Raw genomic sequence first — 21,714 nt, 5'->3', positions numbered from 1 at the left:
CTATGCGCGCGAGTTTCTTTTTTTGTCTACAACTGCAGGCTTGTTTCTAAAATTGTCGCGTCTCTCTCTCTCTCGCTCTCTCTCTTTTCTTTTCTCGCTCCCTCCGCTCCCTCTCCCTGTTTGGTCTCCTCTCTCTCTCTCTCTCTCTCTCGCTCTCTTTCTCTCTCTTACGCGTATCAGTGCCCTACATCTCAGCCAAAGATGCGAACGCCTGGCTCACCGCCGAGCCCCTCCCTCTCTAGAGCTGCGCCCCCGATCTAATTGCAGCCGCCCGGGATAGGAAGGGAAAGAAATGTGTGTGAGGAAGGGAGGGAGAGAGAGAGAGAGAGAGAGGGAGAGAGAGAGAGAGAAAGTGGAAACGTGACTAGGCACTCAAAGAGGGCTGTTATGCAACGAATGACCTACTAACATACATTCAGGAGGGAAACTGGAGCAAGCCGCGAAACATAACATGAGGATCTGAGACGAAATAGTAAAAGGACGAGTGGGGCACCGGAGTGCAGGCAGCGCGACGGACATCTCGACATACGCGAGAGACACGCAGCGATCGCTGGACAGCTCGAGACGAGCCTCCGCAGTGGGAAAGCAGGTGCGCAGCAGGCTTCTTTCTCGACACTCGCGTCCATTCTTGGCTCTTCTGACTGGAAGTTCGATGAATCGGGAGGTAATTGTCGTAAAATGCTGCGACACGGCGTGGATGTGTGCGCGTGCGTGTGTCCCGTTTTTTTTGAGCATTTCTTCCTTCGCGTGTTTTTTTGTTCTTTCATATCTTGGCATGAATCAATAATAAAGACGAGAATGGGTTCAGAGACAAGCATTGCTAGACAGGGGATGTGCACTTTACACCGGAATGACTGAATCGGTGTGTTTCACCAGCAGCTGTTCTGGATGCATGGCACTCTTTGTCTTTCCTTACCTGTCTGGCGTGTGCGGGTGCGTGAATGTGTTTTATTTTCTTTGAATTCAGAAAAAAATAAATAAAACATTCATGATATAGACAGTATTCGAGTGTCCAGTCCGTTCAAATCGCGAATTGCCGGGGGTCTGCCTCTGGTCGCGTTGAGCACTTTCTGGCTCCGCGGCTTTGTTTGGGTGCGAGTGCGGCTGCTCCGATCGGCGCGCTCCTCCACGCTTTTGTTGTCATTCGGATTTTTACACACAAACCGCTCGGGCTACGTGCCTGATCGCGAATGAACTTGAGACGCGTTTTCGGACAAAGAACTCGCGCCCGATTTAGAAGGCTGGATGGATTCGCACTTTTTGTTTTTTTTTTTGGTGATTGATGGTTTGCTTTGAAATGGCTTTCCATGATTGTGTTCGTCGCCGTAAAACAGCAAAGAGGCGCGGCGTGTTTCAGTTGTGATTCGGCTCGGGGGAGGGGCGGCCACTTCACAAACTCCAACAGGCTTATTATGGGAGTCTCAATAACGCGCGCGTGTCTCTTTTGGCTTCGTAAATAAGTCGGCATTGGAGCGAGCCTTTAGGATTTTTTCTCAGACGTCCAGACGTCTGCGATCCGCTATCGTGATTCATTTCAAGGAGAAGCCATTATTCATGACATCAGTGCCCGTTTGTATCGCTAAGACCTCACCTAAATTCCGGAGAATTCCCAGTCTGAAATAAAAGGTACAGACGGCAACTTAGGAAAATATTGTGTGGAGGTAAAGTTTCTTTTTTTGTTTGTTTTCTTCAGTGATTCCAATTAAATCGTCATGCCGACAAGCACGGTGACTGTCATTGTAGTGTCACACTAATGTTAAGATTGGCGCTAGCGAATGCCGGTTTTTCAGTCTGTATATTAGAATTGGTCATCGACATTCACCCACCCGTTTTTCGAACCCTTTTATTCAATGTAGAGTCACGTGGAGTGGACGCCTATATATAGCGCCTTTCCAATCTGTCATTATTAACTTATTTTTTTCCAACACTTGAGATGCAATGGGTTTCATTTGCTTTGTTTTTTTTTTCCAAGTGGCATACAGGCAGGTGAAGTGACTTGCTCAGGGTCACACTCTGTTAGCTTGGAGTCCAATATCGTAATCACTGCAGCGCGTTACAAATCAAAGACTAACCAGTTAAATGGCGTGTGTCAGACTTTGTCTGTCCTTTCCCCATGAGGTTTGTTTTCTCCAGGGATGTTGTTCAAGTTTTTGTTTTCCTTTCTCCATTGTCAGCTGGTCAGAGCAGTGTAAAATAAATCCAATAAAAATACATTACATTGTATTTCCACAGGCAAAAACATACAATGAACGGTTGAAATATTTCGATTAAAAAGGTAAATACACGCAAATTTACATTTGAGCTTTTGTTTTATCTGTCAATGTCAATTGTTTCAATCCGCAAGACTATTTAATGAATAATTACTGCATTGCCGTAAACTCACAACGGTTCAGCCTTCCAAATTTGCATGAAGTTCGGACCATATTTGCATAAGGGAACGCCCCTTTTGCAGTAAAGCCGCACATTCTTCCACGTTTTAACCCGCATATTTCTGCACCGTAGATAAACAAAAATGTAATGATGGTCAGCCAAATCATTTTTGAGCACGTTCTGGGTGTTTGTTTGTGGTTATGGAAGCTGATTTATGCTCAGTTATCTTTGAAATGACGGCGAATGTTTCTCACACATGGCATCAGATAAGCAACGTTCCCTTTCTCCACATGAACGGCGTTCTGTAAACATTGGATTATATGCAATGACTTAAATAATTGTGTTTAAACATTTTTAATGTTTTGCTATAGTAAAGCTGTTTTTCTCTTTAAGGCTTGAACTGTGTCTTGTGTGAATATTTATAACTTAAAAGTGACGTCACAGAACTATTTCTCGTGAGTGATTTTGATTTGCTATAATTTCAAGATGTAATTTTTAAACCGGATAGAACAGTCCAATGTGATATTAACGGTGATAGAATCAGAATTGTCGACCTCCTGAGATACACCGGACGGTTTTTTGGGACAGCTCAGCTGCGGGTCATTTCAACCATAAATTACTGTCATTTTTTGTATTGTTGCTAAAGGGTCATATTAATAGAAGTGTATTATTATCACTCGGTTTGCTTTGTTTGCTGTGTGTTCAAATTAATCTCTCTCTTTATGTTATCAGCCATTTGTAAACTTTGTAATTCTATTGTACTTGTGAACGTGTTTCAGCGCCGCCACTCAACAACTGAAATAATGGAATAATAAGCGCAAATTATATAACACCACTAAGTACATTACCTTTCAATGGGGGGGGGGGGGGGGGGGGGTATTAAGGCTGGATGAGGGTCAGCCGGTCATTCTGCATTGTATACGTAGAAAGCGCGTCTTCTCATCCCGGTACCCCCGCATATCGTGATCAAGTTCTTCAGGACACCGCTTTCTTTTCGAAGTGAAGGATCGACTCCATTAGGGTGGGTGGCAGTGCCCACCCCGAGAATGAATAGCACGGTGGGATTTGTTTGTGCTGTTAAGTTCATTAGCGGTGCTCCGCGATCGACTTGTGGCGTCCGGTCCAGGACCAGCTTCGCCATTTGCGCTCATCTTTCAGAGACCGTGTAAGCGAATGCCAGCTATAACAGTTTATTCTAATTTTATTTATTTATTTATTTATTTTTTATTTATTTATTTTCTAACTATTAACAAGGAATTTAACTCGTCGAATCCTTTTGGACAGCAATAGTAACATCCGGGCATATTGATGTGATGAAACCTAATAGTACTTGAGGAGTCTCGTCAAAAATAGCGACCCCCTATAAAAAATGGGAAGAACTGAGGAAGAAGTAACAGTAGCTGAGCCTAAAGCACAGGGGAGTTAAAGTGATGGCTGTGCCCAACCACTCGGAAGAGCTTGCAGAAATCTGGAAGTTTCTTTGTTTAGTTTTCCCAGGGTTTTTCAATGAATGGCACAGACAAGAGCGCCGATCGCTTGGTTTAAATGCTAACAGTCTTTGAATCTGCATGTGACTATCCTCGCCATGTAGAGCACCACCACCTCGAGAGTGGATCAGCTTTTGAAACTTTTTTTTTATTTTTTACACCGTAATCGTATGTATGGAACAAACTTTGGAACAGAAGCCCTCCTAGCTCAATTCAAGGGGTCGTGTGTAAGAGCCGATCTCGACAGGATCTCCTGCACTGGATGCACGTCCATGAATCGCGCGCGCATTCGCACCCGAAGCCAGTTTTGCATCTCCAATTGACTTAAGGTGTAAGGATTTGGGAGTTGGGAAAAAAAGTAAATACGTAAACAAATAAATTAACATGCACCAAATACACCCCCCCCCCCCCCCCCCCCCAGAGGTAGTCACCAGTAGAGCCCGCGATGAGCGATCCGTGAGTCATCAGCACTGACCTCCTTTCTGCCGTGTGATTTAATGCCGGTTTCCTCCCTCAGTCCAAAGACATGCAGGTTAAGAGAACCGGCGATGCCAATTGAACAGCACATTGTTAAAAATAAAGGTGCCAGTGTGGTTCTTCAGGGCAATGTCTCTGGGGAATCTTTGTGGGTTTCCATAAGGACCATCCACATGAAGGCACCAGAAAGAATCTTTCTTTATTTAGATCCTTAACAGGCTCCGTAAGTAATCAGGGATGGATGATGCCACATGTGGGAATACAGTATGCAGAGTTTCATGATTTTTAAAGCACTCTTGCTATTCGCTCAATTCAGGGTTCTGGCCTACCAGGCATTAAAGATTCCTGTATTGCCCACATACTGTATTATGAACCTTTCCAAAGATCAATTGACTACTTTCATATGAAAGTCCGAATGAGATGGTCCTTTGTCAATTAGTGAAACTGCGAGGAACCCCACAGCCCAGTAAAGTAGAGAACCGGAATTTTTTAAGAGCGGTGCCCAGCGTGTGTCTATGTGTGCGCCCTGCGATGGGCAGCCGCCCCGTCCGGGTGTTGTTCCTGCCTTGCACCCAATACTGGTGGGGTGGGTGTAGGATGAAGCGAGTTTTGAAAATTGATGGATGGGATCGCAGAGTAGCTGCCAGTAACAAATGACAAAAAGCAAATTAATCAACAAAAAAAAAAATCTGGAAATTTACATAATCAAATCGCGCTCTGCGTCATAATCCTTCCGGGCAGCTCAAGCGCTTTTGTAAGATAAGTGAGCGCGGACTTGTCTTATGACCTCAACATCGAAAAATCTGCGAATTGGGGAGTTTTTGGTTCATCTGCGTTTTGTGATGACACTGGCCAGTTCTGATACCGGTCTATTGATTTCTTTTATCTTTATATTTTGCTGATTTTGATACTTTATCGGCATTTCTTGATGTTTTCGACTGTTAGTCTTACGCGCAGAGAAGTGTTACAGAATATCGCGTTACACTTACGAGGCACAATACAAACCAGTACAGCCCCATTTTCGAACTGTTATTTTTAAGAGTGCAGGTGACTGGGAGTTTAGTAATAAGCCGGTATTGTGCGCTACAAGCGCAATGAGATGGCCATCAACACGCTGATCTGTTGCCGCCGTCATTATGTCATCTAACAGTTCTAGATTGGTGCACAGTTTGTATGTCGCGTTTCCCGTGAACCCTAACACATCGCGCAGTGCGCAGCCGTTTATTTGTTGTATATGCAACGTCTTTCATAGTCCTAGAAACTCATTTCAAAGCAATTAACGGCATTACGATTAAAGAGAGAGCGTTTCAATCACAAACTGGAGATACTATAGCAAACAGCTGCCATTATTACCGCGAATTCTCCCTCCATTAAGTCATCTTTTTGTTGTTCAGATCTAACCTGAGCGGACAGAAGATGGTGGCCCGTATGGAGTGCCTGCACCTAATTATAGATTTATAGAGACGGTCACGTGCTAAGAGCGCAGTGTGCGTGCTAATCAACATTTCATTCATTCATTCATTCATTCGGTCGGTCGTGAGTTCGGATATTCATTCACTCGTTCTGTTCTCGCCAGTCAAAAGGGATACAGCTTGTAATAGACGTGTCCGCCCCCTGCAGCCATTGTGGTTTGAAGGGCTCAATCACAACCTTGCCAATGGACTCCCCAGATACGCAACTTGCAGCGGCCACCTTGTGCAAATACAGAACAATGGCACTCTGGCTTGGTGTCTGTAAAGCGCGCCCCCCATAAACAAATGTGTGCTTAGCACAACCAAGCAATCGTCTCAAAAAAAAAAAAATGGAGGGTCTGTGGCACTTTGTGACATGCGGAGCTTCTCCGACCGAAACAGCAGACGGGAGTGACGCGCCTTTTCTTATGGAATTCCGCGGAGGTTCATTCATCGCCCGCATTCTCGTGACTCCCTAATGTCCCTAAGTTTCCAAGTGCGCTTTTATCGATCGCAACTCCATAGCTTATCTCGGTTTTTTTTTTTTTTTTTTTGAAAAGCCACTTAAGTGTCCACTTTTAAATTCTTTAAGCCCCTGTCTGGGAAAAAGAATAATGCTAGATAGAAATGCAGTAAAAGATCAACCCCGTCGGGCCAAGTGGCCACCTTTGCTCCCGAGATAACATCTAACCCGAAGGCTAAGGCAGCGATTCTTTTCTTTTTTCTTTTTTTTTTTTCTTTTGACGGGGTTGAAAATTATCCAAATTGTTGAGATTGCTGGATGGAAGAGGGGAAAGTCCAGCAGCGCTATGTCTCGTTTGGCCCTCACAGGAGGGGAGCGCTCGCGCTTCTTGGAGCTTATTATGATGATTATGGCGGAATCGCTGGTGCTTGGCGGAGGTAATGCTGCTGCATGTCGGCAGTTAACTTATGGCCCCCCCTTGCAAGTCGGTTGTAGTTTATGTATATACTAGAAATAGGAATCCAGTTCCATTAATTCAAGCCTTAAAACTGAAGATATCTGGAAACTGATTTCTACTCAAGCAATAGGTAGACCCCTAGATGTTACAAATTAAACAGGCCATCCATGGGGTCCAAGGTCACGGGTGCCAGAGTTTGTTCTTGCAGCAAGGTGGGATACAACTCTGGATGGGACCACCTCTGGTCATATAAGCCGACATTTCAAGGGGGACCCTTCATCCTCCTTCGTCGACTCTTATTTTGGTTGCCTCGTTCTGGGCTACCAAGTCTTCCTGGGGACGCAATGTCCCTGATTGCTTGCAGGAGACACAGACACATTTTCAAACTTGCCAAATTGTTGAGCGGAACAGGGTCCACTTCTAGTGGCATCAGGCACAAGTAAAGGACAGGGTACCAGTGCAGTGCAGGACATATAAACGGTTATGGCGAACGGACGCAGTGTGACCAAATGCACACCTGAGTGTGAGAGGAAACCGGATGATCTGGTGAAACGTCTCAATGAACACAAAGGCACGTGAACGTCAGACACAGACCAGCCAGTGTGCTCCCGCGCAGCCAGCAAATTCATTCTAACGACAGAAATGGAAAGTCGTGAAGTATCTGCTGCAACTTCTGGAGAACACCATGGTGTGTAAACTCCACACACAGACCAGCCGGTGTGCCCCCGCGCAGCCAGCACATTCATTCTAACAACAGAAATGGAGAGTCCTGAAGTATCTACTGCAACTTCTGAAGAACACCATGGTGTGTAATCTTCACATAGGCCAGCCGGTGTGCCCCCGCGCAGCCAGCAAATTCATCCTAACGACAGAAATGGAGAGTCCTGAAGTATCTACTGCAACTTCTGAAGAACACAATGGTGTGTAAACTCCACACACAGACCAGGCGGTGTGCCCCCGCACAGCCAACACATTCATTCTAAAACAGAAATGGAGAGTCTTGAAGTATCTGCTGCAACTTCTGAAGAACACCATGGCGTGTAATCTTCACATAGGCCAGCCGGTGTGCCCCCGCGCAGCCAGCAAATTCATCCTAACGACAGAAATGGAGAGTCCTGAAGTATCTGCTGCAACTTCTGAAGAACACAATGGTGTGTAAACTCCACACACAGACCAGGCGGTGTGCCCCCGCACAGCCAACACATTCATTCTAAAACAGAAATGGAGAGTCTTGAAGTATCTGCTGCAACTTCTGAAGAACACCATGGCGTGTTATCTCCACATAGGCCAGCCGGTGTGCTCCTGCGCAGCCAGCAGATTCACTCACACAAACGAAATGGAAAATGTGAGATTGCAAATTTAGGCATAAAAGTGAGTTCTGTCAGAGTTCTCCTCAAAAAAGAATGACTGGCAGCATGTAGGCGCTGTGGGCGACCCTTTGGTGGCATCCTTATACTGGAATTAATTATCTTGGTATTGTGATGTGGGATTTCATTACACAAGAAAAATAAACCAGAGTGAAGTAATAAAAGAGACAAGCCAAGGGAAAGCTTCACAAGACCAAGAAAATGGCGAAACACACAAAAAGCCCTCTGCCAATTGCTGTGCAGCTGGTTCTTCTACCTTCAGCTCTGAGGTCAGAGGTCAGGCCTGGGCGTTCAGCGCTTTGATGTGATTGAGCAGCGTTTGTGCTTTTATTTATTTATTTTTTCATTTTAGCCCCACTTCAGATCACAAGGTCAGGTGCACTCAATGGCTTCCCACTACAGAACAGGTTCAGCAAGATGGATGGAGGACTCCCACAGCATTCCCCCTCCCCAACTCTGACCCCCCCCCCCGACACATAATGGGTCTGTCAGCTTAAACTAACAAATCAGAAGCAGTGAAGGTCCAAAAACCTGCTGATCAGGGTTTAGAAGTACAACTGCCAAAGCTATGACCCCCTCAAAGGGACTGAGCAGCAGAGGAGGAGTGTGAGGCCAAGGTGACAGTGACAGATAAAGGCCGGTGGGGTTTCCTTTTCTGTTAAATTACTTGATTTAATAATAAGTGTTGGAAAATCCCCTCAGGTGGTCTCAGGTTTTGATGTTTGAAAGCCAGTCAGCCCAGTCCAGGTAGCCGGGTAGATGGTTGTCCTTTTATGGGGTGAAGTTCCACCCAGCAGCTGTTATTGATGACTGTGCATTTATTTGAAATCCCTTTACAGTATAGAAGCAGGCAGAAGGAGTTAGCAACTGCGCCCCCTCTTGGTGTGCCCTGGTACTGCTTACTCTGTCAGTAACACTGAAGCTGTCCCCTAAGCCAGTGTTTCTCAGTCACCGGGTTGCCACCTTGTGGGCCGTGCATTGCCATAATTGGTTTGCAAGTGGGTCACGGTGGGTCACCTTAGTAATTGTAAGCATGGAGTGACGTGTTTCCCTGTTTCTAAGTGGGCTTATTTCACCAAAGGGGGAACCCCCTCTGCTCCTACAATAGCTCTCATTTCACTAAGGGTGACCCCACCCCTTGCCAGCACCAGTTTCACCATGGGGAAATCCCCCAAAGCCAACCGCACTCTACAACAAGTGGGCAGTTTACAATTTCTACTAGTGGGTTACTGAATTAAAAAAAATAAAAACGGGGTTGCAGGACCATAAAAGTCAAGAAACACCGACCTAAGCAGTTGTGTCTGACAATATACAGTATATGTGAATGGTTGGGGTACCCCTTGGGTAAGCCCCCTGTAGTGAAATGAAAAAAAAATAAAAAACAAATTGTAATAATACAAAACCAACCAGGTCTACCAAAAAACAATATTCTTGATACAGGCAGTCAAGGCTGGTGTGGTGGTGGGCCTTGAATGCCCGACCTCCGCGTTTGAGGCTCTTTATATCCCATCCGAAACACAAGGGGCGTAACTGAGAGCGCCCTCACGTGCTCAGCAGTGGAGCTGCCATCAGCATCAGAGCCCTGTAGATGCCCGCTATTCACCCGCTGTCTGGCACTGCAGTTTTAAGAGTTAATAGCACAAATGTATTGATTATTTATATAGTGCCTTTCCAAGTGAGCACTGTTTATATTAGTTAATTCGTGTTATACTTGCCTTTTGCACGAACCCCCCTTCTGACCAATCAGTCAATCAATCAGCCGTATTTTTATTTTATTTAAGTCGCGTCTTTTTCAAATATCAGATCTTTACCAAGCTAATCTCATTATCAGGAAACAAAGTGTTCCTTCTTTTATTTGGCAGTTTTCACATTTTTTTTTCAAAGTACTGCAATAAACCAATTATTCTTAATTTCTTTTCATTTAACAATAAGAACAAATCTCAAAAAAATTGCAATTTCATGGCAGGCAATACCAAAAAAGTACCTTAAAAATTGAGCAATCAGTAGAATGAAACAACTAAAGTGTCTTTTTAAAGATCAAAGCCGACAAAGACTTTATTTTTGGCCACAATCACATAAGCCAGGAAGTCATCTTTATTGGTTACTTCCTAAAAATCGCCAAACTATTTACATAACCGATACCCGCTTTTAAACATTTTATATAACGCCTTTCACGGGGAGCGGCATCACAAAATCACAAATTTCAGCCCCTTAACTTTTCACTTAAGCACATCGTTAAAAGGCCAGAACTATCATTTTAAAGCCGTTTTTTTTTCATAAGCGCGGCTCTCCTGCCATGGACTGGCACCTCTTACAGCTTCTCGGACTGGCACCGACTGCCCGTCAGCCTGAACTGGAGAGCGAGTTAATGAACGGAGGATTTTATAAAGCGTCTCCTATTGTATAAATGGTGAATTTCCAGGATGGGGCGGTTGGGCACAACGCTGTACTTTCGGGCCGCCCCTCCTGTCCCAATGGTTGTGACGTGGAGTTCACTGCTGGAGGTAACGAAGTGCGGCTGACAGTTAAGCGGCCGGAGAGGGCTGTGTGTGTGTGTGTGTGTGTGTGTGTGTGCGGCAAGACATGTTTTTCATTAACATTCCTGAAGGGCATGTAGTGACCCACATTTGATATTAAGTAGGTCTGGGATGGCAGGATCGCGTTTCACAAAGCGCTAAGATAAGACGCGAGACCAAGCGTGACGCAGGAGGTCTGTCAGAAAAGCCTGAAACGTTAACGGATTAACACCAAAGCCTTGGCAGTTTTGAGTTCTTCTCAGATCGATGGCCGCTCTGGTCACGTTACGTTCTGGCTCTGCGAATAGAGACATAAGCAGGACGTGCGTGTAGCCCACCGTGTGGAGTGACAAGCCCACCTTGTCACGTGTACTGGAGATGGAGACGTGCAGAAGCATGGAAGTGGAGTTACTGGGTACACTGGGAATAACAAAAATCAGTCTAGCATTTAAGCATCCATTTCTCCAACTTTATGGATTCGCGTGGACGCAACAATGGAGCCAACATCATTACGTAACGGAACGCTGGGCATTTGGAGGCAATTCCGCGTGTCTCCCGATTTATCGATAACCCGACGTTCGTTAAACGTTATCCTTCATGCACTTACTTTGAAAAAGTTTTGCTAATTATTTTATTTTTAAAAGGTTATGCTAAACGCGATTAGTTTCAAGTGCAGACAGCCACCTTTTAAGCCATTAACTCATTAATGACTCATTAATGGCTTAAGGATGGCAGCATGAGTGGCTGATATACTAAATGATCTGACTTTGGTTTCGCTTGCTTTTTCGTTTGCCATTTGTCACACATTTGACAATTTTTCCAGTCAATACTTCTTTATCTATGTCATTTTGCTGGTGCCAGTGAGCTTGTGTGCCCAGCGATGGACTGGCGGTCCTCTCAGCCGTTAACTCCTGAACTGAATAAGCGAGTTAAGTAATGGATGGATGAATGAATGCAAGTCCGTCTGTCTGTCTGGCCATCCATCTTCAAACCCATTTATCCTGAGGGACACGGGGAAGCTGGAGCCTAAATCCCCCCAAAGCATTAGGTGTTGGTTATAACTAATCTGATAATCAAGGGGCATCTTGCCATGCACGTTATATATTAACTTCAGCCGTATCACAGTACGGTTATGTTACATTTAATCTCTGATGTCCTGTCGTTGGTGCGTCTGTGCCAGATATGCGAGTGATAAATTAATTGTAAAGCGGACAGATGACAATACATTTGAACCCGAACTTGATAAGATTAATGATGACTGCTGGTTTCTTTAATTCGAGTGCGGGTAGCCCCCGCTAAATTCGGCGGGGTCTGTTCTTCATTACAGTTGGACGTCCTCGCGTTTAAAATGCCAGACGTGCTCAAATGAAAAACGCAGACGTTTGTCTTGAACTTCAGCGCACTGTCAGTCTGGGCAACAGGGTGGGCAGGGGATACTCAGTGCCCCCCTGGTGGGGTACATTACGCCAAGCTGATTACTAGCCTCGCGCCTGGTTCACAAACCCCGCCTTCCGACTCCGCGGCCCCGCCCATATTCGCTCTTGGTGCACTCTCGTTTTCTTCAGTCTTGCAGATGATTGGTTGGGTGAACAACAAGATCGCTCCGCCTCCATTCCCGTACGTCTCTCTCTCTCTCGCGGTGTCTGCCTCTTTGTCTGACGCTCCGTCTATAAGCGTGGTGGTGTTGATGTTTGACTTGCTTTGTGGTGGTATGTGGTGTGAAGGTGCTGTAACGGTCGTTAGTCTGCAGTATGCTGGTGTTTCACCGAGGGTGGCACGACAGAATGGGTGTTTTAATAATAATAATTATTTGCATTTATACACTGCATTTCTAACTACGCAAAGGTCCAATTCATTCATCGCCAATGTTCAGCATCCACCTGGATGATGTGACAGTAGCCATTCCTACGCCAGTACACTTGTCACACGTTTACTATTATGTGGTGAAGAGATAAGAGAGAGAGTTAGCCAATTAGATACAGAGGGTGATTAGGGGGCCAAAACGGACAAGGTCATGGTGGGCCGTTTAGCCAGGACTACTCATTTTTGAAAGATGCCCAGGGGTCTTTAATGACCACAGAGAGTCATGATCTCGCTGTTAGGTTTCATCCGAAGGAGTTCACCCGTTTTTCACCCGTTTTTTACAGGACAGTGTGAGGCATAGGGGTCCACACACCGACCATAGGGTAAGTGCCCTCTGCTGGCCTCACCAGCATCTCTTTTACATAACATTGGGTGCCAGGCAGAATGCCACCTGCACTACAGAACAAGTCAGCATGTTTAGGCCCAGGCCAGTACTTGAATGAGAGGCCATCTCGGAAAATGCTTGGCTTGCTGCTAGAAGAGGTAGGTGTTGGTGAGGACAACAGGGGGCACTTACTTGAGGAGGGGTCCTCCACAATCTCCAAAAAAAACTCCGGATCTATGTGTGGATGGGGCAGCTGACTACAGATCCTGAACATTTGTGGGATTGAGGAGGACCGCTTCAAAGCTACAGAATGAAAAAGAAAAAGAAAATGGCCGTGTGCAGGTGATTCCGGGTTGGATGCTTCCTGAGTCGGAAGAAGCTGATTGGACCCCCCCTCCCTGCCCCCCCTATTTTCCATGGTAGTGTCTAGAATTAAACTAGAAGACCCTCAAGCTTTGGGTAAAGTAAAGGGTGTGGTAGGTAGCAGCAGCACATTTCCAGCTCGGGGATGTGGACTTCATTCACTAGTAGTGCCTGTTACGTAACCCAGGGTGCCAGGCAGAATGCCAGGCTCCACGGTGCTCACTTGGGTGTGGCAGGTTCTGCCGTTGAGAGCTGTTAGACTTTTGTTTTGTTCCTTGTGTCACATTTTCCTCCCCCCCACTAAGCCAAATCCTCTTTAGAATTGTTAGCCCCCCCCCCCTTAAAAAGTAAAACAAAAACTAATTGCATAATAAAAATCCACACTGGAATGGCTGTAGAAAACAAGGTGATGCCATTGAAGGAGGTCCACAGCGTTTCTGTTTTGTTTGTTTTCTTTTATTTTTTGTGCTCTGAGTGCCGCCATGCCAGCAGAATGTTTTCATAACGCATCGCTGAAGAAGCTGGGCCGCCGCAATGTAGGTCAGATGAATCATACCGGCTGGCTGCCTGGGGGGCGAGGGGAGGGAACGCCAGGCGATGCTTGATGAAGTCGCCCGACGATGCTCAGCCGCTCCTGACTCTCCAGCCACCGCCGAGCTTTTGAAAGCCCAGACCACCGAGAGATTACAAAATAAAACCAAATGGAGGATGAGCTGGCTAGCTGGAAAGGTGTCCATGGAGTAGACGGGACCGCCAACTGGGGGGGGGGGGTTTGGGGGGGGGCTCGTCTGCACTAACATGCTACTCAAGCCTGGGGGATCATAGGGGCACCCCACTGCTGATGGTATCGTTCAGGTGTTTAAGTTTTCTGAGAGAGCCCCCCTGCCCAGCACTCCCAAATCACAGCCCATTGTTTAATCAAATCCACGGGGGGTTTCAAACAGAAAGTGACCCTCCTACGAGATGTGAATGAGCCTGGCGGTGGCGCGTGAGTGGGTGTGAGGTGGACACTCAACAAAGCCCACTACAATGCAATATTAGTCCAAGTGTGGGTTGTATAGGGGGCTGGAGGCTGTCCTGGCAGCGGAGGTGCAAGGCAGGAGGTCACCCTGAAGAGAGCATCAGTTCTTCACAGGGTGCAAAGTCCACATGGATAAAAATTGGGAATTATGTAATGAACGTTTTGTGAGAGATCCAGGATGGATAGTCACATTACGTGAAGAGGAGGGGCAGCTGAATAAATTTAAAATATCTGCCCTAAGGACCTGGATGTCTCTTGACCAGCACTTGCCTGCAAAGCCTCCTTCTCAGAATCACCGACCCCCTGGCCCAAAAGGCTGGGGTTCAGATTCATATGTTTTGTCTCTTTCGTTCATTTTTGATTCTTCTGTCATGTTCCATGGGTTTTGGGGGAGATCCCCCAAAAGGCGGGGCCACCAGCCAATCACTGCCCTCTAAAACCAGGAGGATCTTCCACAATCCTTGGAGGTCCACGGTGAATGCGCTTGGGAGTTGGTGAGTGTACTGTGAATGATTTGGATCTCTGACATTTCAACTGTCTGCTTTGTTTGTGTTGTCTTCGCCTTTGGAATTTGTTATGGGATTTGTTTGGTTTGGATTGCAGTTCCATTTTGCCCTTGTGCTCCACGGAGCTTCATTGTGTTTGGAATATGTTTTGTGAAGAGTAAATCTTTTATTGTAGAAAGATTCGGTGTTTACCTTTATCGCTGACCAGGGTTTGATGGCGATAACCCCCTCTAGTGGACATTGTTGGACGTGTTTGGAATGGCGTGCTTTGCAAGTCTTTAATGCTTGTGGTTCACAGCAGAAGGGAACTCTCAGTGTGGCTCTTCCATGTGTGTCTCACACTCTCAGGGACCAATCACAGCAAAGCCAAATGGACCAATCACAGCAAAGCCAAATGGACCAATCACAGCAAAGCCAAACAAACCAATCATAGCAAAGCCGAAACGGACCAATTGGATTGCTCCCTGGGACTGGACACACAATCATACGGTAGATTCTGAGGTTTTCTTACCCAAGGAGTCTAATGTTGCCGTTTGTTTTCTTCTAACATACGTCTTTGAAAATTGAATATTTTTACCGCCTTTCTGCGACGCCACTTTGTTTTCTTTACACACACAGCTATTTTACTCCAGTTTCATCAGCTGTTGCTACGGCAAATTACCCACAATCCCACCTGACATAATCAGCGCAGCCATTTATAAGCCGGCACTTGCAGAGAGTTTTGAATGCCAACATCGTTGGTGTGTTTTCTTGCTTGTCAAAATACTTTTCGGTTGCCGTACTTTCTTGCTGCCGTTAGGGTCTTTAATTTTTTTTTTTTTTACAAATGTCGATTGTGGGGTTTGATTTTTTGGTTATGACGATGGCTTCTCTTGTTTTTCTTATTCTGATCCTTTTCCTCTTAAATCTCTGTGGCCCTTTGGATGTTGTAGAGGCACAGGATTTGAACCCAAGGCACTGGATTGGTGAGGCAGCGGCAGCAGCACCAACCCACAGCACCACTACCTCTGCACACTTCTCTAGTACGAGGAGAAGCGGACTTCTCGCTCTCCTCTGTTGAGTGTATTCAGCGTTTGTGTTTGCAATGCGCCATCTGTTGGAAAGCATTTTGTGATCCATGTATTAATAAAAGGTGTTGCAGTTTTTAACTGCAGTGATTTATTTATTTATTTATTTATGACAACATATATATTTTTTCTGAAATTTTGAAACGCCTAGGTTTTAGTTGGACTTTTATGGTCTCCCTTTATATTTGGTGTTATTTGTTAACCTCTGCATTTTGTTTTGTTATTTTGTTGTCTTTCACAAGACCACCAAAGGGGTTGCCATGGCACTTACAGCCTTTTGTGCTCGCCGGAAGTCTCAGTTGGTGACGTCGTCCTTGTGACATTCCTAAATTCAGCACCACATGGAGTCTCGTTATCCTAGTTTGTGGAGTCTTTCAAAAAACAAACCCTTTATTGTGCCCTTTGTTTCTGAATGTTAGTCATTTGACCTTTTAGCTCGTGTTTCTTTGGTTTCGCGTATTTGGCTTCGTTGTGGCATCTTTGACTGGCCGGTTTATTTGTCACTTAGTCCTTGTTATTGATCCTTTTAGCATACAGGAATTCACCACTGGCAGATTGCATTCCAACAGGTGGCGCATCTCAAACATTAACACTGCTGTTGAGCATTTGATAGCAAATGCCACTTAACTGAGGCAACTGACAAACAAAGGACATTGTAACTTAATACAATACATTTTAAATAGGAAAAAATATAAGAAATTTAAAAAAGAAATATCAGAGGGAGTCAAGTCCATTAAACATTGTGGTGTTCTGAGAATAGGAATCAATTATGCAAATAAAAAAGAAATTTTGTGAACACGCTGGTCTCCCAGGACCTGAGTTTGAGACCCCTGTGGTCAGACAAATCAGTGTGACAGCTGTAAATATACAATGGGCAAGAGAGGAGAAGTTGGGACCCCCCCGTTTAATCATAAAGGATGGAATGAAATGGTTAACTCTTCCGACGTTCATCGTAACACAGGTTTTAAGCGCTGGTGATGTCAGCCATGATACTTTATATGTAAGCTCCCTTCTCTTCTAAAGTGGGCCCAGCAAGCAACGCCGATTTCTGGTTAAGGAGCAATTTGAGCATTCGGGAAACCAGAGGGGGCGGGGCTTGAGCCAAAGCCAATCATCTTCTGGCTGCTTCTCTTCCACAGTCGAGGACACGGAAGCCGTGTCACATAACCCGGGAGACATTCGCCAGACTCGTGTGTATGACGCAGTCAATGGTCGCCAGACCACATGAGATCCTAAGGGTTGTGTGTGTCTGTCACGCGAATACTCGCGAACCATTGGGGCTAGAACGTTGATCTTGACCTTAATCGATAGCTTGTGATGAGATAGGTGCTGATAAAGCAAAACGTGTGGCAGCAGCAACCTCCGTGATGTTATTGGGGTTCCAGTCTTTCTAACGGGAAAGTACCTAGGTGGACTTAGGGTGACGTCTGAGAAAGAAAAAGAAGAGCAGTGACATCTGCTGAGTTTGAAGCAAACTGCAGACGCTGATTACGTGATTGGGATAAGAAGAAGAATGACAGCTTCGGCATCTGCTGCCTGTCAAGCACATGTGGCAGGGTAACCCGCAGGTACTCGTGAACTGCTGGAGTTGGGACCTTGATCTTGTTGTGTGTTTTTTCTATTTATCATTTTTTCCTACTAAAAAAAATTCCTTTATTATGTGTTTTGTGTCATTTTGTGTGCGCCATCCGTTGGAATTAAAAATGCATTGCGTTTTATTTGTACATGCAACAAACGGTTTGGAATGAGCATGTTGAGAATGATGCGTTTGAGTGCATGGGGTGAGTGATGCCGTTGTCATGGTGGGCTGCAGTGCATTTCATTTAGCTGACGCTTCTGCACGTAGCCTGAAGCGCTGGACCAATGGGCTATGGCTTATCGTGGATTAGGACACCTAGAAGTTAAGATCTGAAGGCCCCTTATGATTTTGTCTTAAAGGGTCTCTGTTGACTCTCTGTGGTCTTAGGTTGTCTACTTTAGCTCACCTGGTGTGAAGCCTGTGTGGAAGGCACTATATGTCACTTAATGTTGTTCAAGAAAGTCACCTTAAGTCCTTGCGAGTCATTTAATGGCAGGAGGTGTTCACTGTGAAAGGGACTTTATAAAGCAATGATTGGCATTGGGGCGGCTTAACTGACCTGGTGGGCATGTATGTTAGCCCTGCCCTGTGAGTACTGGGGTGGTCTCCAGGTGCGTCGTTGCCCACCCCAGGATAAGCAGGTTCTGAAAGTGGATGGACGGGTGGATGCCCCCAAACCAGGCCTGCCCACTTTGAACATATGCCATCGTATTGATATAAAATTTTCCGAGGTGCTCCCTTTGAAGTGTGCCATTTAAAAATACACAAAAAGAGTCATTGAAGTCTCCCTGCATGCCAAGTCTAACATTTTAACGTAAAGCCCTACGAGAGTGGGCTCGTCTCGGCCCCTCGTCCGCCTGCGTGGTCATTGTAAGAGCGCCTCAGACGCAGGGAAAAGCAAACTGCAAGTGTGCCTGAAGGACGCGTGCTAGGAAAGTCTGTCAGAAGTTGGCACGAGCTCCGCCCCCCCAGCCCCTCCCTCTGTATGCCATGTACCCCTGCTGTGCCTGTTGCTGGGCAACACTAATTATGCTGTAGTCACGTGAGGAGAGAGGTAGGGGTGGAAAAGAGAGGGAGTTTGGCTAGTAGTCGTGTAATCATTGTTGCGTAGCAACAAAGAAAAATGGGAGGGGCCAGGGGCAAATAACAATTAAAAAGAGGTGCGCTGGGGGGGCTGCCAGACGTACTTTATCAGCTAACTGTGAAAAATATGAGGTATGCTGCTAAACACCTGAAGAAGGCGGTCATGATGAAGACGCTGTAATCACGGAGGGTGTTGGCTGACCTTCTCGCAGCCTGATGCAAACCACCCAGTAATTGGTGGAGGACCTGAAAGGCGCCTTATAAATTTAGGAATTCAGCTAGCACCCCAGCCCCAGAGCCACACGTGTGGAGTTTTCTCTTATATTCCAAAGACAGTCATGTTGGGTTAACTGGCTGGCCTCAATTGTGTGCCAGGGGACTGCCTGGCATCCGGTCCTGAGGAGCCCCCCACCTTGTACCCAGTGCTACTGGAATAGGCACCAGTTGCCCGTGGCACCTAAGATGGGTGGGTGGGCGGATAGACTGTATACCACTTTAACACAAGGCCGATCTGGAACGGCACTTTATAAAATAAACGTTGAGTCCTGAAAAGTTCACCTAAAGGGCCACAACTTAAAATGTACAGAAACATTAAGTCAGCAATTATAAGAACACGTGATATGTTTTGATTCCTAGCCCAGTGAGTATTTAGAAGCGTTTGCCATGAAAGGCGCTATATGAAGATAGATATAACATGTCATTGGGCGGGGCTGCCAGATTCTACAACTTGATGGCACCTGCTGTACTGTTAAACAGAGCACCCTGAGATGGAGCATTTGGTGAAAGGCGCTATATTCATTTCAGCATTCCGACGCTCACATGCTGCCTTCGTAACGTGGACTCTTTTAAGGCGGCGCTTGCTTTCAAAGTAAATGTGTGAAATGGACTCAGAGTGACCGCGTCCTCAGCCGGCCTCTACCTTAACTTTGCTATGACTCTGATTTGAAAGGCGCTATATAATAAATGACTGACATTAACACTTATAAGCCCAGGTGTGCTACGGCGGGTCGCTTCTTACACCAAGTCCTGTGTCCCATTCACAGTTTGCATGTTCTCCCTGTGTGACGGTGGAGGGTGACAGGCTAAACTTTCTTATGGATACTGAGATGTAGAGTAAAGAAAAACTGAAGGGCGCCCCCTATAGACAGCAATTATACAAAATAAGGAACATCTATAATGAGCTATGATGGTGGAGTAGGCTAGCCACCCATGCAAGACACTATATAAAGGCAAAAAGAAATGATCACTTATGAAAATGTGCGATATAAGATAAACTAAGGTCTCCTATAAAAGATGAAATCTCAAATAAGAACAACCTCAAATCATTTGTAAGCAGTGTGGCGTAGCGGTTAAGGCTCTGGATGTCAACGCCTGGGCTTGTGGGTTGTCAATGATCCACACAACATGGGAAAAGTGGTTAGGGGGCAGCCGCCCATATACTTGCAATTGGATACCAAAGTTGAAGAAAAATGGTGGATCAAATGACACAGATCAGCGCATAGCAAAGAACAAAGCAAACGGGCAAACGTGGTGGTTATAAAGTGGGAAACGGGAAATGATGTCATCAGACAGGAACCAGAAGTGGCGTCCTCAGGGCTGGACCCGGACGTGGTGTCATCGGGCCCAAGCGGAAAATCCTGTCAATGGAAAAGAACAAGGATTAGTGCTCTCTGCCGTCCCCTGGATTGGCAAGGAATGGCCGTCTTGTAGCTGCCTCCCATGCGTACGTGTGTGATATGGTTCAAATCCCACTGCTGACACCAAGTAACCCCGAGCACGTCACTTTTTACGATTGGAAAAACAAAAGAAATGGAACCCATTGTGTCTCAAAGTGCTGTAAGTCGCCAAATAAATGTAATAAAATATAAAGAAAAAAAAATAAGGGGTCCTATGTAAATTAAAAGGAAAAAAACTGCTGCAGAAAACAAAGAAATCATCTATGAAAGGCGCTATATAAAATAGAGCCAAACTAAAGCCACATTGAAAAAGTTGTGGCCTTCCAGGACCACTGCAAAGAAAAAACTAAAATGCTGTATAAGTAAAGAAAGATTCAAATCATCCCTGAAAGGCTAAATATGAAATAAAGAAAAGCTAAAATCGGCTGTTAAAGGCAATATGGAAAGCGTAATCATAATCACCAATAAAAGGTCAAATATCAAAGATACAAAAAGAACGTCACGCCACATAAAATAAAGTTAAACCAAAATGCCCTCCTGCAAGCAGCCTAATGGTCAGGTCACGTGAGAATCACTGAAAGGCACTATATGACATATGAGGGGAGCCCCCCAAGGGGCTTCCTCCTTCTTCCACTGACATTACCATCTTTGCTCGTCCATCTCTAGCAGAGCACACAGGGCAGCTACACAGAAGTAAATGAAACTCAAGGTCACCGGCGGACCCCGATCGCGACTGAAGTGAAACGAGACCCCCAGGAGAGGCGCAGCCCTTCTCCGCCTCCTTGACGTACTTTCTTTTTCTGTTCCTCCCAGTTCCTGTTGGTGTTCGCTCCTCAGTGAACCTCATCTCTATTTATAGCCGCCGACAGCTGAAGTCGGGCTTATGTTTGGTGTTCTGTGCTCTTGAGACGTTTTTAATTGGGATTCTCAGAGGTGCGAGCTGAGAGCAGACTGTCTGATGGCTCGGGATTCGCTCGCTCTGGTAGCACATCACACCAGGCCAGGCAGAGGGGCTGCATTTACCATTTTGAGGACTCACACACACACACACACATACACGCAAAAATATGCACACACACACACATACACACACATGCACACCCACTCACACACACACGCACCCACACTCACACACACTCACACACGCACAAATATGCACACACACACGCACACTCACACACACTCACACCCACACTCACACTCACACACACTCATACACACACACATATGCACACAAATACAGACACACACACACACACACTCATACACACTCAGAGACGCTTCATGAATGAGGGGGGTCTTTGTAATCCCTACAGGCCACCTACTTCACGCAGCCCCCCCGATTTTCCAGTCTCGTTGTCTTTGTGTCTTCCATCCCATACGATTTCACTTCATGTCCTGGGTGAATGCGATATGCGGAAGTACTAACAGGGATACGATGCCAAGCTTCTGGTCCACGACCGAGGGTCTTCTCGTGTCCCAGTTAGCCCACTTCCAGACCCGACCCTTGCTCTTTGTAAACCGCATTTCCCAAGACGAGCTGAAGGACAGCGCTGGGATGCCATTGTTCCATCACACAAATAGAGTGTTAGCATCCATGGGCACCAAAACCGGAGTCAGAGTCCTTGTATGTGTGCATACTT

At 45.9% G+C, this 21,714-nt stretch overlaps 1 protein-coding gene across 2 annotated transcripts in view; it reads left to right on the top strand.

Annotated features, from left to right (window-relative positions):
- The first annotated feature begins 302 nt into the window (after positions 1-302).
- Positions 303-21,714, top strand: part of LOC114667368 (uncharacterized) — a 33,997-nt gene continuing 12,585 nt past the window's right edge. Inside the window, exon 1 of one of the 2 annotated variants that reach the window (XM_028822642.2) lies at positions 303-589. The gene's annotated coding sequence lies outside the window, so the exon portion shown is untranslated. Of the gene's footprint in view, positions 665-21,714 lie in introns of both variants that reach the window. The other variant, XM_028822641.2, reaches the window with a different exon arrangement.

Source organism: Erpetoichthys calabaricus, chromosome 17 (assembly GCF_900747795.2).
Source record: "Erpetoichthys calabaricus chromosome 17, fErpCal1.3, whole genome shotgun sequence".
Lineage (NCBI taxonomy): Eukaryota > Metazoa > Chordata > Cladistia > Polypteriformes > Polypteridae > Erpetoichthys > Erpetoichthys calabaricus.
This window is presented reverse-complemented; position numbering and strand designations above follow the sequence as displayed.